This window comes from Octodon degus, unplaced genomic scaffold, assembly GCF_000260255.1.
Source record: "Octodon degus isolate 3935 unplaced genomic scaffold, OctDeg1.0 scaffold00151, whole genome shotgun sequence".
NCBI lineage: Eukaryota > Metazoa > Chordata > Mammalia > Rodentia > Octodontidae > Octodon > Octodon degus.
In genome coordinates, this window is record NW_004524727.1 from 662,412 (window position 1) to 676,754 (window position 14,343).

At 46.7% G+C, this 14,343-nt stretch overlaps 1 protein-coding gene across 3 annotated transcripts in view; it reads left to right on the top strand.

Annotated features, from left to right (window-relative positions):
* Asap2 (ArfGAP with SH3 domain, ankyrin repeat and PH domain 2) overlaps positions 1 to 14,343 on the top strand; it is a 153,978-nt gene that overhangs the window by 24,099 nt on the left and 115,536 nt on the right. The window contains exon 1 of one of the 3 annotated variants that reach the window (XM_023702401.1): positions 5,994 to 6,012. The exons of the other annotated variants lie outside the window; for them this stretch is intronic. The gene's annotated coding sequence lies outside the window, so the exon portion shown is untranslated. Of the gene's footprint in view, positions 1 to 5,993; positions 6,013 to 14,343 lie in introns of those variants that run through there. 3 annotated transcript variants of the gene reach the window in all.

The window sequence follows — 14,343 nt, forward strand, 5'->3', positions numbered from 1 at the left end:
TTTTTTTAGTAGCTGGAATCAAACTCAGGACTTTGTGTTTTCCAGGCAGGCACTATGCTGCTGAGCTATATCACTGGCCCATGACTTTCATTTAAAAGGCTTGCTGGGCTAGGGAAAGAGCTCAGTAGAATGAGTGCCTGCTTGGCAAGCGCAGGATCCTGGGTTCAATCCCCGGTACTGCAAGAAAGAAAGAAAAAAAAAAAAAAAAGAAGGCTTGCTTTCTAAACACATGCTGTGTGTTTAGAAATGAACTCATGTTGGTTGGCAGAATCGAGGTTGTCATGTCATCCTTTGAAACAATTAGAGAAAGAAGAAAATCTTTAAAAAACTTATTGAAGTCTCTGCTCCATAAAGCATTCCAGTTAATACTTAATTTCATCATAAAAGTTATATTGATGATATGTTTTCTCCAGTGAACCTTCCCTAACATTCCCCATCTATCAGAACCATTTTCTTGGGCCTGGGGAGATAGCTCAGTAGAATAAGCACTTGCCTGGCAAGTGCAGAGTCCTGCGTTCAATCCCCGGTATCTAAAAAAATAAAACAAAAAAAAATTTTTTTTTTCCTTCTCTGTATTATACATGTGGTTTTTTGAGATTACTGTGCTGATGTAGTTCACACTTGCCTTGAACTCATGACAGTCCTCCTGCCTCACGCCAATACCAGCTTCTTTGAATTCTTTCAGTGGCTTCTCTTCGCCTCACTTTGTGTGGCTTTCTTGTCCGTCCACCTGTCTGTCTATCCTCTATCTACCCACAGATCACCCCTGGGACAAACTTGGTGTCCCTGCTATGACACATAAAGTGTTCCACAGTTACGGAGCATGATGGTGTCCACACAGCCCTTCTGTGCTGGGGTGTGGTCTGACTTCCCTCTGTGGGAACTTCATCTGAGTAGTACATGGAGGGGCTAGTTTGAGTTGAAGTTTATGTTTTAGAATGTGAAAAATGTAAGCTGAAAATGCTGTTTATGATTTTTAAGGGTTGTGGGATAAAACAAAAGCAAAAGCTTGAGAATTCTGCAGCAGAGATAGGTTTGCATGGCCTACAAAGCATTTACCAACTGGCCCTTTATGGAAAACTTTTGTCTCACTTTCGGGTTAGTGCACTGGGTCCAAGACAATGCAGAACCTATGTCAGGCTGGGACAGAATATTTAGATTGTAAGGGGTCTTAAAGTCAGTTGTCTGTTGGTCCGTGTCTCACACAGCCATGTGCAGATATCTGCCTGCTGTAGTGACCGTGCATTTGCTACCCATGGGAACAGCCTTTTCTTCTTTGGGATTTATATGACATGGAACCAGGTGTCTTTACCTTTGCTTCCAGTCCATGCTGGTTTTAATGTTGAAGTCACACATGAGTTCAGGGGACACATGTATTGTTAGAGTTGGATTACAGAGGACTAAGATGGTCTACTGGGGAATGGCCCTGGGGGCTGCAGGGAGCTCTCCCAGGCTTCTTGGTAGGTGGAGGGCTTGTGGGAGCTCATTCTGGCCTCTCTCCCTGGGTGTTGATCAGGGCCAGTCTGCTATGGAGCAGCAGCTTTGCCATTCTCTCAGTGGGCCTGCTTCCTGTGTTTGTGTTCTTATTTCCTGAAAGCGGCTGCAAACTCCTGAGAGCAAGAGCTCATTTTTTTTTCTTTCTCTTTTTAAGATAAGCTCTTATTTTTATTTACACTCTACTATTTTCAAAACACCAAGACAGCCACCTCCCAGAGGCTTAATGGCTTCATAAAGTAAGATATTGAGTTGTGGTAGCCCTGAGACTTGAGTCACAGTCTTAAGACTCTTGCAGAGTGAATGCTGTTTCTGTTTCTCAGAACCAGGTAGATGCTGTGTAATCATTTTTATCACATCTAAACACTGTGTGGGCTTGGGATTTGTCAGTGTGTGTCTGTGCCTTCATTGTCTGAGCTTACACGCTGAATGTCACTATTTGGAAAGGGAGAGCATGTGTTATGTGTGCATTGCTTGTTTCATGTTACAGTCTTTGGAAAACACTGTAGAGGACAGATAACAGAAATATTCACACATTATGTCAGAAGAAAGCTAGTAGTACTGGTTACTATTAATACTAGTGGTATTAGCTGTTCTGAAAAGAGATGCTGCCTATTCATACTTAGCAGGTAAATAGCAAGGTTGGAGAATATGGTCCAGATAACTTGATCTGTGCAGCAGGAATTATTTAAAAGCAACAGGGTGAATCTTTTAATGACAAGTTTTAGGAATTCCTGAATGTTCCCAGAAGGCACTAATTAGTAGCATGTGTTTGATAAAGAAGTATTCTTTAGCTATGTAGCCCTTGAATTATTTATCTTGGGGATAAAACATCTTTTTGAGTGACTCCTATCTTCCTTCCATATTAAAAATATATTCATGTCATCTGTTACAGTGAGTATTCTGATCTCTGTGAGATTTCTGTTTCTCCTTCCTGCCCACGCATTTGGTGTTATCCTTGAGAAGAGAAGGGGATTTTGGATGACAGCTCAGTAACACTCAGTCATTGCAGTCCCCATTTCCCTGCTCCTTTGCATCCTGTGTTGTGGGAGCTGGTCCTGGTCTCTACCTTTGGGGGAAGGGTAATTGGGGTGGCTGCAGTGGGAATGACCCCATTTAAGGCGGATAGACAATGTGCTTTGTGTTGTGCTTGATAGGCGTTTGTCTGTAATGTATAAATGTGAGAAATGATGGTGGTGCCATTGAAACATGGGTTTTCTCAGACTCTTGGGGATGACAGGATGTTTGTGACCTGGCACACTTAACCACTAGTCATTTCCATTGATAACTAATATGTACATTTATACTGTTTAGTTGACTGAAATTAGGAGCCATACTATTCTTAAGTAGTGCATTACAACTGAGATTTAGCTTTATCATCACAGTGCTGATGTATACTGGGAGTCCTGTTTCCTGCTGCATTTCTGTGACATTGCCAGACCTCTGAAAGCCCCCTCTTGGCTGTAGCACCAGAGGGGACGTTTCAGCATCTTCTGTAGCTGGGGCTGGGCAGTCTCTGTGGAAGGATGAGTGGCCTGTGCAGACCCTGAGAATCTATGTGGGGAGAGTGACATAGAGTACCTTTTAGGAGGGGCATGAGCCCTGGAGGTCCTTTTCCCCATGCTCCCCTTTAAGTTAGGCCTGGGAACCATGACCAAATGCTGTATCTCTAATGGTTGTCAGTGTGGCTGGGATAGAATGAGTGTGGGATAGGAACAAGGGGTTCTGGTGGAGGCTGGGCAGAGTTACAGGTTTTCTGCAAGAAGCAATGATTGTGTTGTTTGCCCTCTATTGAAGGTCCCTCTTCAGCATGGGGCATTTACTAATGTGAGTATAGCCCTGGATTCCTGGGAGTTCGCAGTATCAGCATAAACAGATACATAAAGGAACAATTCCAGCTACAGTTGCTATGACAACAAGAATTCAGCCCTAACCTGCAGGAGCAAATAGGGTTCCTTTGCTGTGTGTCTGGCAGGGACTCAGATGACTCAAAGTGGGGTTGTGGCTGGAGAACCAGGCAGGCGAGTTTATTCTGCCAGGAGCCACAGGCTGGGCCCCAGTTCTGGGGATGGGTATCGTGTCATTTGCACAAAAAGCCCTTGCTGTGATTGATCCACAGAGGTGGACATTGCATCTCAGGCAGCTTTACCAGGAGGCTCAGCCTCCTGAGGGAGGGGTGGCTGGCTGGAGCGGGAGCAGCTCCAGCACGTGGCTTGGCTCTGCTGCTGAGAACTGAGATGCTAAATATAGTTCCCACAGCTCCTGTGCTACCTGCAGAGGGAGGGAAGGCAAGGAAATCTACTGCGCTCTGGAGGAGGTAGTTAGGAACTGCCTGCACATCTGACCGCAAGAACTGTCTGAACCGAGCTAGTTCATGTGCACTCCAGCCAGGGTGCTGGGGTGGGTGGTGTCACCTGGCACTGTGGTGTACGAGGAGGCCCTGCTAGCTCCTGATGGGGCCTCCAGGCTGCACAAGTCCTGTCCCTTCTGGCGGGGATGGTGGCTGGTGGTTTGTGGTTCTGGGTTGGTCACTTTCCCTCAGTTGCTTCCTTCCTTTTTCTTCTTGTGCCAGTGGCGTTTCCTCCTCCAGGCAGTGGGATGGCAGGGAGGGAAAAGCAGTGGTTGGGCGCTTCTGTCTGCTGGAGGGGGTTGCAGGGCACTGCAGTCCTCAGTCTGTAGGAGAGTCAGTACCTCCAGGGCTCAGGTGACGGTTTCCTCCTCCCTGGGATTTTGGACTCTGTTTTGAGTTCAGTCAAGAGGGATCGACTCTAGCACTGATAGGTCACGTCTGACTTTGTCGTGGTGACAGCTTAGACTTTGAGCAAGCTTGAGTTTGTGTTGTGACGTAGTCCCTGCCACCAGCTCAGTAAAATGGCAGGGTATGTTGTGTAAAATAGTTGGCATCTTTTACACATGGGCTCTGCTCAGCCCCTGCTCAGATGCCCAGACACCTGCCCTCTGTACACACACCATGAGGGTACTCTGTTCTTTATTCCCCTTTCCTGGGCTTCAGGTGTCTCGCTCGGCTGCTGGAACCTCCAAGCCTTCTTTCTTCTCAGACTTTCCTGACTTTAGCCTCGGAGATGTTATAGTCGTGTCCAAGCTGATCCCCAACACTTTCCTACCCAGGACACTTTGGAAAGTCGCATGTGTAATCACATAGCTTGCCTCCTGTCTCTTCTCCTGTAGGTTATTACCTCCTTTTTTTTCTTCTCTTCCTCCTTTCTTTCCTCCCTCCCTTTGCTACTGGGGCAACAGATACAGGGTCTTGCCAGGATTTCCATCACTCAGCTACATTCCCATCCCTTTTTTTATTTTGAGAGCTGGTCTCTCTAAATCACCTAGGCTAGCCTCAAAATTGTGATCCTCCTGCCTTGACCTTGGGATTAGATAGGATTATAGTCCTGTGGTACCACACCCGGTCCTGCTACTTTAGTCTGTGGACCTGTTCCCTTCATTTGAACAACTTACCCCTTAGCATTTATCAACTGAATTACTTACCATAGACAAAGATTTGACCCTATATGTTGATTTTAAGATGCCTTAATGGCCTTTCTGACCTGAATAGTGAGCAGACTGACTAATAGCCCTGTATAATCTGGCTTTCACCTCCCTGAGCCCCAGCAGCCAGAACCATCTTCTTACCCTGGTCACCTTCCTGACTCTCCCCCTTCCCTGCTCAGACCTGCCCTTCCTCCAGGTCAGTGAGGCTTCCTCTTGCCAGTTCCTGCCTGGGCTTCCCCATAGCCCACATGATACATCTTTTGTCTCGCCTTCACCCGTCAAGACCATAGCTTTGCAGGAACATAGGCTTAGATCATGTTTAGTCAAGTACCTTCAGCACATTGCTTTGAGGGTTTGTCAGGTATGTAGTAGTGCTCTGTAGAAACAGCTGTGGTTGCGGGAGGGAAACATTACATGGCTGCAGCTGTGGCTCCCTAGGTTCTTTAAAAGCTTGTTTTCTGCCCATGAGGTCTTGATTCTTAGAGGGTTGTAGTTTGAAAGTTGAATTAGGAAGTGTAGATTCTTCAGAAAGTATGACTATTGGAATGACTGATTCTCACCTTGTGCAGAAAGGATAGAGAATGGAATTCCAGGTGGATGTGTCTCCGCTGCAGCTTTGTTTCCTGTGGCTCACTGTCGCCAACAAGGCTGCATGCAGTCTCCACATCTCCAGAGTGCTGCCAGCAAGGAAGGCGGAGTGCTGCCTGTCTCCACTCTTTGTTCCTTTTGCTCAGTCAGGGCCAGGCAGTGGCTCATTAGAGAGATTCGGAGATAGTGCTTTAAATGGTCTGACTCATCCGGCCATTGTCCAGGAGGGTGGGGAGGCTCACCCTGGCGGTAGCTTTGGTGATAGCTATCGACATCCTGTGACAGTTACAATGGAGGCTGGCATTATGCTGGGGTGCTGAAGAGTCCATCAGAGAGTGAGGAGCTGAGAAGCTGTCGCTGCCACCTGCTGTCACCCTGTTCTGTAGATGGTCTTGTGGAAACGTGTTTTTGTCAGTGTGAAGGACTGTAAGTCCAGACCCCAGGATTACTGTGAGGAGAGTCTTCGGTGCTCTTTGTGGCCTGTTTCTTTGTAGGCCCCAGCAGCTCTTTAGTGTCTGTAATGCCTTTCCAGAAATAACTTTTTATAAATTCTTCAGATTGCACTCTTAAGTAATACTCATGTATGGTAGCTTGGGACCAGCATGCTGGGTGGCAAATGCAGGGATGGGTCAAGACGGCCTGTTTCCTGTGGCACTTGTATTCTACCTTAGCCATGCAGTGGTTTGAACATCTGTCTGCCCAAAGCCAGCTGGACTGAGCTCAAATGCTGGCTTTACCGAAGTGGCTCTGGGCAAATAGGCTTGTCGATTTGCTTTTATTTAATAAATGCTTATGTTGCACTTACTCTGTGCCAGGCATTAAGTGCTCAACAAATGTTAAGTGCATTTAATGCATTAAGCAGCACTGTGGGTCACTGCACTCTCTGCACCTGTGTTTGGAGAGGAGGGAGTGATTGGATCACTGGACACAGGCTGCCAAGCCAGAATCCACCCCCAGCCAGTCCCAGTTCACAATTCCTCCCGACATGGAGCTGCCTCTTTGCTTCCTTGTGTGGGGAATGAGAGATAGCAATAGTAACCAGGCTGCCAACCAACAAGACTGGTGGAGACCCTGTTTCAAAGTAAGAAGTAAGGGCCAGCAAGATAGCTCCGTGGTCTAAAGTGCCTGCTTAGGCAAGCATGCAGGGACCTTGGTTCAATTCCTGGCATCTCATGCTGCACCAGCCCTGCCCCCAGGGTGAGCTGAGTGAGACATACACACACACACACACACACACACACACACACACACACACACACACACAAATAAAGATAAAAGAAGCTGGGGATGTAGCTCTGTCCCCTGGTACCACCAGCATCAAACAAACAAAAACCCAGCAGTAAGAAAGGCTGGGTGGGAGCTGGTCTGTATCTGTCATGTGGGGAGGGTGCCTCTTAGCTGTCACTGCTGCTGTTGGGGAAGGGCAGTGCGAGGGAATGGTGTTAATGGTCTCCCAGGGGCACTGGTGACTGTGAGGAGGAGTCAGAAGTAGGGAGTTCTGTTGCAGAGCCCGCTGGGGGAGGTGTGGAGTAGACATTGGTGACCAGAGGTCTGAGTGTGAGGGCTGTGAGGCTGCTGCTCTCTGCCACAGCTACATCTATCTCTGGGCTATGCAGGGTTTGCCTGCCTGGGTTGGGGAGCAGAGGCGCAGGAGGATGGGTCTGTGCAGCTGGTTGTTGGGCCTGTAGAGTTCGATGGGTGGAAGTCTAGCATCTGGGCAGCTGGCTGCTGTGAGGCCATTCACAGAGGCCCCGTTCAGCAGCCTACTTCCAGCCCTGCAAGTTTGTAATTAGCTTTCCATCTTGTCTTTGTGTACTCTCTTTAGAAATTCTCTCCCACACCTTCCTTTCTCACTGGATTTCTAGAAATACCCTGTTTTTCATGACTCACTGATTGAACACATCCTGTTTGGGGAAGTGTGGAGAGGAATTTCAGAGCAGCCCCTAGTGTACTGGGCGGGATAAGCAGGCTACTCTCCCTCTGTCTCGCCTGCTCCTGCTCCTGAGCATCAGCAAGCTGGGTGCCTGCCTTTGCAGCCTCATGGCAATGACCTGACCTGTTCCCACTGGAATTTCCCTGTTGGGCAGCAGGCAGGATGCTCTGTGTGACTAGTGTGAGTGATGATTGAGAGAATCAACTTACAAATGGGGTCTGGAGTTGAGCTTGCTGAGACGACCTTCCATATCACGCAGATGGCCTGACCTTGGTGGACCAGGCTAGCATTGGTGGCCCCCCGGGCCTGGTGCTCCTGGGCAGAGTTGCTTTCTGAGCCTTCCCTGGGCAAAGCAGCCAGGGCAACTTTGCCTCTGAAACAGAGTGGGAATAGTGGAAAGCCAGTCTTGTCTTTCCTCTGGCTTTGATTTAGCCCACAGCTCACTGTTATTTCTCTCTTCCCCAGTCAATGTGTTGCTCATACTGGCAAAGGCACTGGGCAGGCTTAGTGGAAGCACTGAATGTTACGATGTGGGGGGAGCAATGCAGTCACAGAAGAAGAGGAAGATAGGAGGACCTGAGGGCTGGAGTCGTGGTGAGCACTGGCAGGAGAGGCAGTGCTGTGTTGTTGGCACTAGGGAGGAGCTGGTGGCCAGCCATTCTGGTTTGGGCTCATTTGGGTGGCAGAATGGGCAGCATGGCCCAACAGGGACACTGAGGAAATAGGCAGTTTTGTTAGCTTCTCTGAGTCCAAGGGTGCCCTAGCACTGGGACCTGGAGAACCGCCTTGGGATGATGCTGGTGGTGGCTTCCCATGGTTGGCGAGGGCAGTGGAATGGGCAGGAGCAGCGCAGTCAGCTGGGTAGGGTGTTTAACCAGGACTTCTGGCATGCTTTACAGATGTGTGCCTGGGCTGCCACAGAACATCCCCAGTGACCCAGGAGCATGTCTGCCACTGCGTGTGTCATTTGTCCTTTCATTGGAAGGCACCGGGTGGGAGAGTGGCTGGAGTACTAGAGGTATTTGTGCACCTTAACTGCTCCTGGTCCAGGTCCCTGGGCAAAAGAGTAGTCTTAGGGGCCTGGGTTTCTTTTCATTTTATAATTATTTTTTTGGTACCGGGAGTTGAACTTGGGACCTTGAGCTTGTTACGCAGGCACTGTGCCACTGAGCTATATCCCTGGGTTTCTTTTTAAGTTGGGTAGGGTGAAGATGATTTGGAAATTTTCATAAGGTAAAGCTTGTAGAAGATCAATTGCCAGGAAGTAGAAGTTAGGATTTCAGGCCATTGGAATGGCTTAAGTCCCTGGACGTCTTCAAAGAGTTTCATTCAGGTGCTGACCTCCTTAACCAGCTTCCCAAGCGCTCTTACCTGCCTGTGTTCGTTTCTGCCTTTTAACCTGTGTGGTAGCAAAGCTAAATGTACTTTTTTTGGGGAGTGAGTTTTGGGATCTTTCTTTAGTGTTAAAACTGCCTTACTGTTGATATAAAAAGCTGGATTTAACTTACTTTTATAACATTTGTATAAAATTACTCAGTGTTCATTAAAAGGACTTTACTGGAGAACTAAAGATTGATAGAATTTTAAAAGTTGAAGAGTGACTCTTAACTCCATTATTGTGTGTGTATATGTGTACAGAGGTGTGTGTGTGTGTGTGTGTGTGTGTGTGTGTGTAGGAGATACAATACATTTTACTTTTTAGCCTCTAAGATTTGGAGCTACAATTAATTTCCATCACACCTAAAGTCCCATCCCTGCTTGTTTTTCTTCTCCTTTTCCTGTGCCAGGGGAGAGATTTATTTTCTTCTGAGAGTATGCTGACCACTGGTTTATTTCTTGATAAATGTTCTGCCCTGAGCTTATGAGCTGCAGCTTTATTTGCTTGAGGGTGGCAGACAGGTGGGCCCTGGAGGTGGGCAGCTGACTGGGCCGTAGCTTGGGGTTGGAGGCAGGAGGCAGATGTGATAGAGAAACAGGAGGGAGGGACATATTGGACCACTTTTGGCAGTGGGGGCAGAGGAAGAGTTGGGAATCCAGGAAAATTCTGTTTCTGACCCGAGTGGGTAAAAGCTTTAAAATAGAGGAAGAAAATCTTCATTTTATGAATACTTCAATGGTAATGTTGCTTTTGAACTTTTGCTTTTCAAAAGTAAGTGAAAATGGAGAAGTCTGAGTAGGGCCACAACTCTTGGAGCCTAGAGTAGAACGTTTCTCCTTTGTACTATGAGTTTTAGATAAAAATACACTTGGTGCTTCGGCAGAGGTTTAGATGATTCTGTAAGTGAGGCATCACTTGGTTTCTCAGCATTGCAGTTGGAAGGCAAGGCTGTGAGCCACCAGCAGAGCAAGAGTGAGCCAGTGATAGAGAGACTGGGCTTTCTGTCTGGTGTATGGTATGGGGCTTTGCTGACAGTCAGGTCTCCACTTTCTTCCTTTGATGGGCACCATGGCTGTCTTGAGAAAGACAGTGAGATGCTCCAGGCTCCTCTCATACAGATGGATCTGCAGATGGGACGTTGCACCTGTTTGGGGTAGAAGTGGGAGCCTACGTAGTACTGGTGTCATAGGCGAGGTGTATGGTCTGTGGGCAGGGCATCTCAACATGCACTGTGGTTTCCCGTCCACAGTGGGAGCAACTCAATGTAGGAAGAGCCACAGTTCTGGGGTTCAGATCCAATCTGCAGTATTTTCTAGGACAGTTCCTGACCAGATGCTTCATGAGTTTCCATGTCGATCTGCTTATTATTGATGTTGTGAGTCACATATTCAGTTATATACTGCTTCTTGGTATTTATCCCATTTTGAAAAACTCATCACTCTGATCCTTGGTAGAAATTTTAAGTTAGCTTGGACAAGCCACTTCCTCTCTGGGAGGCCTCAGTTTCCTCCTCTGTAATACCAGAGGGCATTTTCATATTTGGCAGCTTCAGTTCTAACATTATTGTAGATTCTAAACGTATGTCCTTTGCCCCTCCACAGTCTGTACACAGTTTACTGTGGAGTCCTGGTCATGGTCTCTCACCTCCTGTGGATACTGTTTCCTTCCTTGTGCTACTGAAACATCATTCCTGAAGACCATTTTGGCTTTCCAGCTCTCCCCTAAGGAGGGGGCACCCCAGCTCCTGATGTATAGCAAGCACGAATTCAGCGCTAGCCAGGTGCCGTCTGCTGGTGTGTGAGTGCTAGGGCACTTCTTGCCTTACTTGGTCAGCTTTATGATGGTACAGTTCACAGTCAGATTCTCTGGTTTTTGGAGTCTCCTTTGATGAACTCTGATCAGCACATGATTGTGGTATACGGTAGATGCTTCCATCTCCCCAGGATGCCCCTTTTCTGGTCTGACTCATTGGAGGATTTTGCAGTTTTTTGTAGATTGCTTAGCACTTTCCACATAGATGATCACATCCTCTCCAGGCACCAAGTTTAACTCTTTCTCTCCCAGTCAGTTTGTGTTTTTGTCTGTTGCTGGTTTTGTCCATGAGAGGATCCTGGGGCAGTGTGGGTAGGGAGCGACCTGCCTTGCTCCCCACTAGTCTTCATGGCTTACTGTGCCAGCCACCCAGCTTTGGGGTACCTTGTGGAAGGTCCCCTCCTATTGTTACTTTGCTGTGTTTTGTCGTGAATGGGTGTTTGATTTCCTTAGCTGCTTTTTCTGCACCAACTGAGATGACCATATGGCTTTCCCTTTTTAGCTTGTTAGTATGGTGAATTACATTGCATTTTGAAGGCCACAGCTCTTCTTGGCTGTGGAGGCCCTATGTGTCGGGTAAGCGCAGATTTTTGTGTCATGCTAGGATATAGAGATTAGCTGTTCTGCCCCGCAGGTATATTGTACATTTAGAATTTCCGACAACAGCTACTGCATACAAGTACTCACTTGTGGGTCTGATCTGTTTAACTGTCAACATTTTACTTTCATTACAGTCGTTGAATTCTGGGTAAAGTGAAATTGTGTGGTGGTAGGGAGGGAGAATAGCATTGAACCCATCTGTAACCTGCATTCATGTTAGATGTCTGACTTGACTAATTTCCAACGAAATCAAAGGTGTAGAGCACTGTTCCTCAATTTCACAAATGAGGAAGTTATGGTCCTGCATCTTAGGAGGTAAGTAAAGAGAAGCAGATTCCATTTCCTTTAACATTAACTGAGCAACATTTGTGTACCAGCTATTTTGCCTCATAGTGAAATGGTAAGCAGAAACACTGAAATGACACCTAGGATTTGAGGCATAGTTTTTTACATTGTCAGGCCCTGATCTCTGGTGGTCTAGGGCTTATATGAGATAAGCAGGCAGGAAGTACAGAGGCAGAATGGCTTGTCAATTAGGGATTAGTTTATACAGTGAGCCTCGTAGTGATCAGCCATGCATGACAGTGACCAGCTTGCTTGCTTGCTTGCTTGTTTGCTTGCTTGCTTGCTTGCTTTCTTTCTTTCTTTTTTTTTTTTTTCGGAACAGGGGATTGAACTCAGGCCCTTGCACTTGCCTGGCAAATGCTTATTCTACTGAGCCAGCTCCCTGGCCCCAGCCAGCCCTTTCTAAGAGACAGGAGTAACTAGAACTGGAACAGGAACTATTACCTGGGCAACTAAGAAGCTGAAGTGTACTGGCTGGGGTGAAGGTGGGCATTTTCTGTTACAATAGGAGTGGCACCCAGTTTTTTCAGGAGTGGCATCCTTGTTTTTATAGATTTTGATAGAAGTTAGATAAATTTCCCAAGGCTCCAGAGCTTGTGAAAACCAGCTCTGCTTATCGACAGTTTATGGAAAGAAATTGAGTCAGAATAGGAAAAGCAGACAATTTCTTAGGACAACATAGATAAACTTTTACAGAAATATCTTAATATAAGGCAAAGGATTCCAAAGTGAAATATTCTGAGCTTTTGTGTATATCCTTTGGGATACCAATCCTCTTTCTTTTTTTCTTTCTTTTTTTGGTATTTTAGGGAAGGGTCTACAGGTTGTTCAGGATCTCACTGTTAGATCCTACTCGTAGTGATCCACCTGTTTACAGCCTCCCAAGAGCTGGGATTACAGACGCGTGCGTCCACACTCAGTCTCAATCACCTCACCGTCTCAGTGCACCCCAGGGGCAGGGCTGGCACAGCAGGCCCGGGGATTGAACCCCTGGCCCCTACACCTGCTTTAATCTGCTGAGCTATTTGGCTGGCCCCCAATCTTCTTTCTTTTTTTTTTTTAAATCATTGTCTCCACAGGTACTGGAGACAATACCTACTTTTATTTAGGTTATTAAACAAGATTTTTCTCCCCATAATTTTATTGAGAAACAAATAGCAATGAGACAGTTTCAAACCAAATTGGTAGGACAGTTTCAATAATTAACACACTGCATGCATTCTTCCTAGTGGTTAATTGCTGTACAAGATGCGGACATGATATCCTATTTACAAACACTATTAGAACAAATCCCTCTATTCATTAAGAGAATGTAACTATATATCTACCCTAACCATTTTGAATACACAAATACAAGATGGACATTCATCTGTATCCCCTTTTTTTTGTTAAGTTCCATTATTTGAATATTATAGGTGTGTAACTCAGCAAAATATTCTAAAAGAGTCCAGTAATCCATAATAGTATTGGGTCTCCTGCTTCACTGGCAGTGTCAGAAATTGTTGACCTGAGTCCAATCTTCTTTCTTAATTCAGCTATCTTCCCATTCAGGGAGATATTTTGAGGATGTTAAATAGGGATGTTATAGAAATTTGGTTGAATTGTGATGCATGTGAAACATTCATTCTCTGTGATTGTTCTTTGGTGATTATCCGCCTGTGACTCCATGTGGTGAGTGATGATGGTGTTATACGTAGTTGGAGTCCAGTATGCATACATCTGTACATGTAAGTTAGAGCTCATGCCAACAAAAAAAAAAATGCACTGTAGTTTTCCCATTGCAGAGCTGTGTATTTTCTTTCTTTCTTTCTTTCTTTCTTTCTTTCTTTCTTTCTTTCTTTCAGAACTGGGGATTGAACTCAGAGCCTTGCGCTTGCCAGGGAAAAGCACTTATTCTACTGAGCCATCTCTCCGGCCCCAGAGCTGTGTATTTTCAATTCAGCCAGCACATTCTAAGTAATCCCTGTGTGCCAGGCATGTACTAAATCTAGGGAAGGAAGCAGAGGGGAGGGAAAGACTTTCTGATCCAACAGGCAGAAAGAGGGCTGAAGCCTTGGTAGGTAGAAGGGTTCCTGGCCACATGTGTTAGGGTGCATGTAGTTTGTTTAGGGGAGCATATTAGCAACTGATAGACACTTGGGAACTTCAAATTTGATTGTACTGTTTGGTGGCTTGGTCCTGGGCAAAAGTGCTTAGCTATTTTTAGCTTTATCTAGCTTCCTTATGTGAACAGAGAAGGTGAAACTCTAATAGGTGCTTCACAAAAATCGTTTGTGTGGAGTGAGACGACTTGGGACTGCGGGATCCTGAACAGACCCAGAGCGCAGGCCCGGCGAGTGAGTGAGATGACCTGGGACCACCGGATCCTGAACAGACCCAGAGCGCAGGCCTGGAGAGTGAGTGAGACGACCGAGGGCCACGGGATCCTTAATAGACCCAGAGCGCAGGCCCGGAGAGTGAGTGAGACCACCCCGGCCCCGCGGATCTTCATTCAACCCAGAGTGCAGGCCCAGTGAGGAACCCTTCAGCAGAACTCCCTGCAAAGAGGATAGAGGCAAGACCCACCCAGCTGATTCAGGAGTAAAACATCTTGCCAGAGTGACACAAAGGGTTCAACTCTAACGGCTGCAGCAGAAAGAAGTGGAGCACAGCAGCCAGATCCAAACAACACCCTCCTGGAGGAATCCGG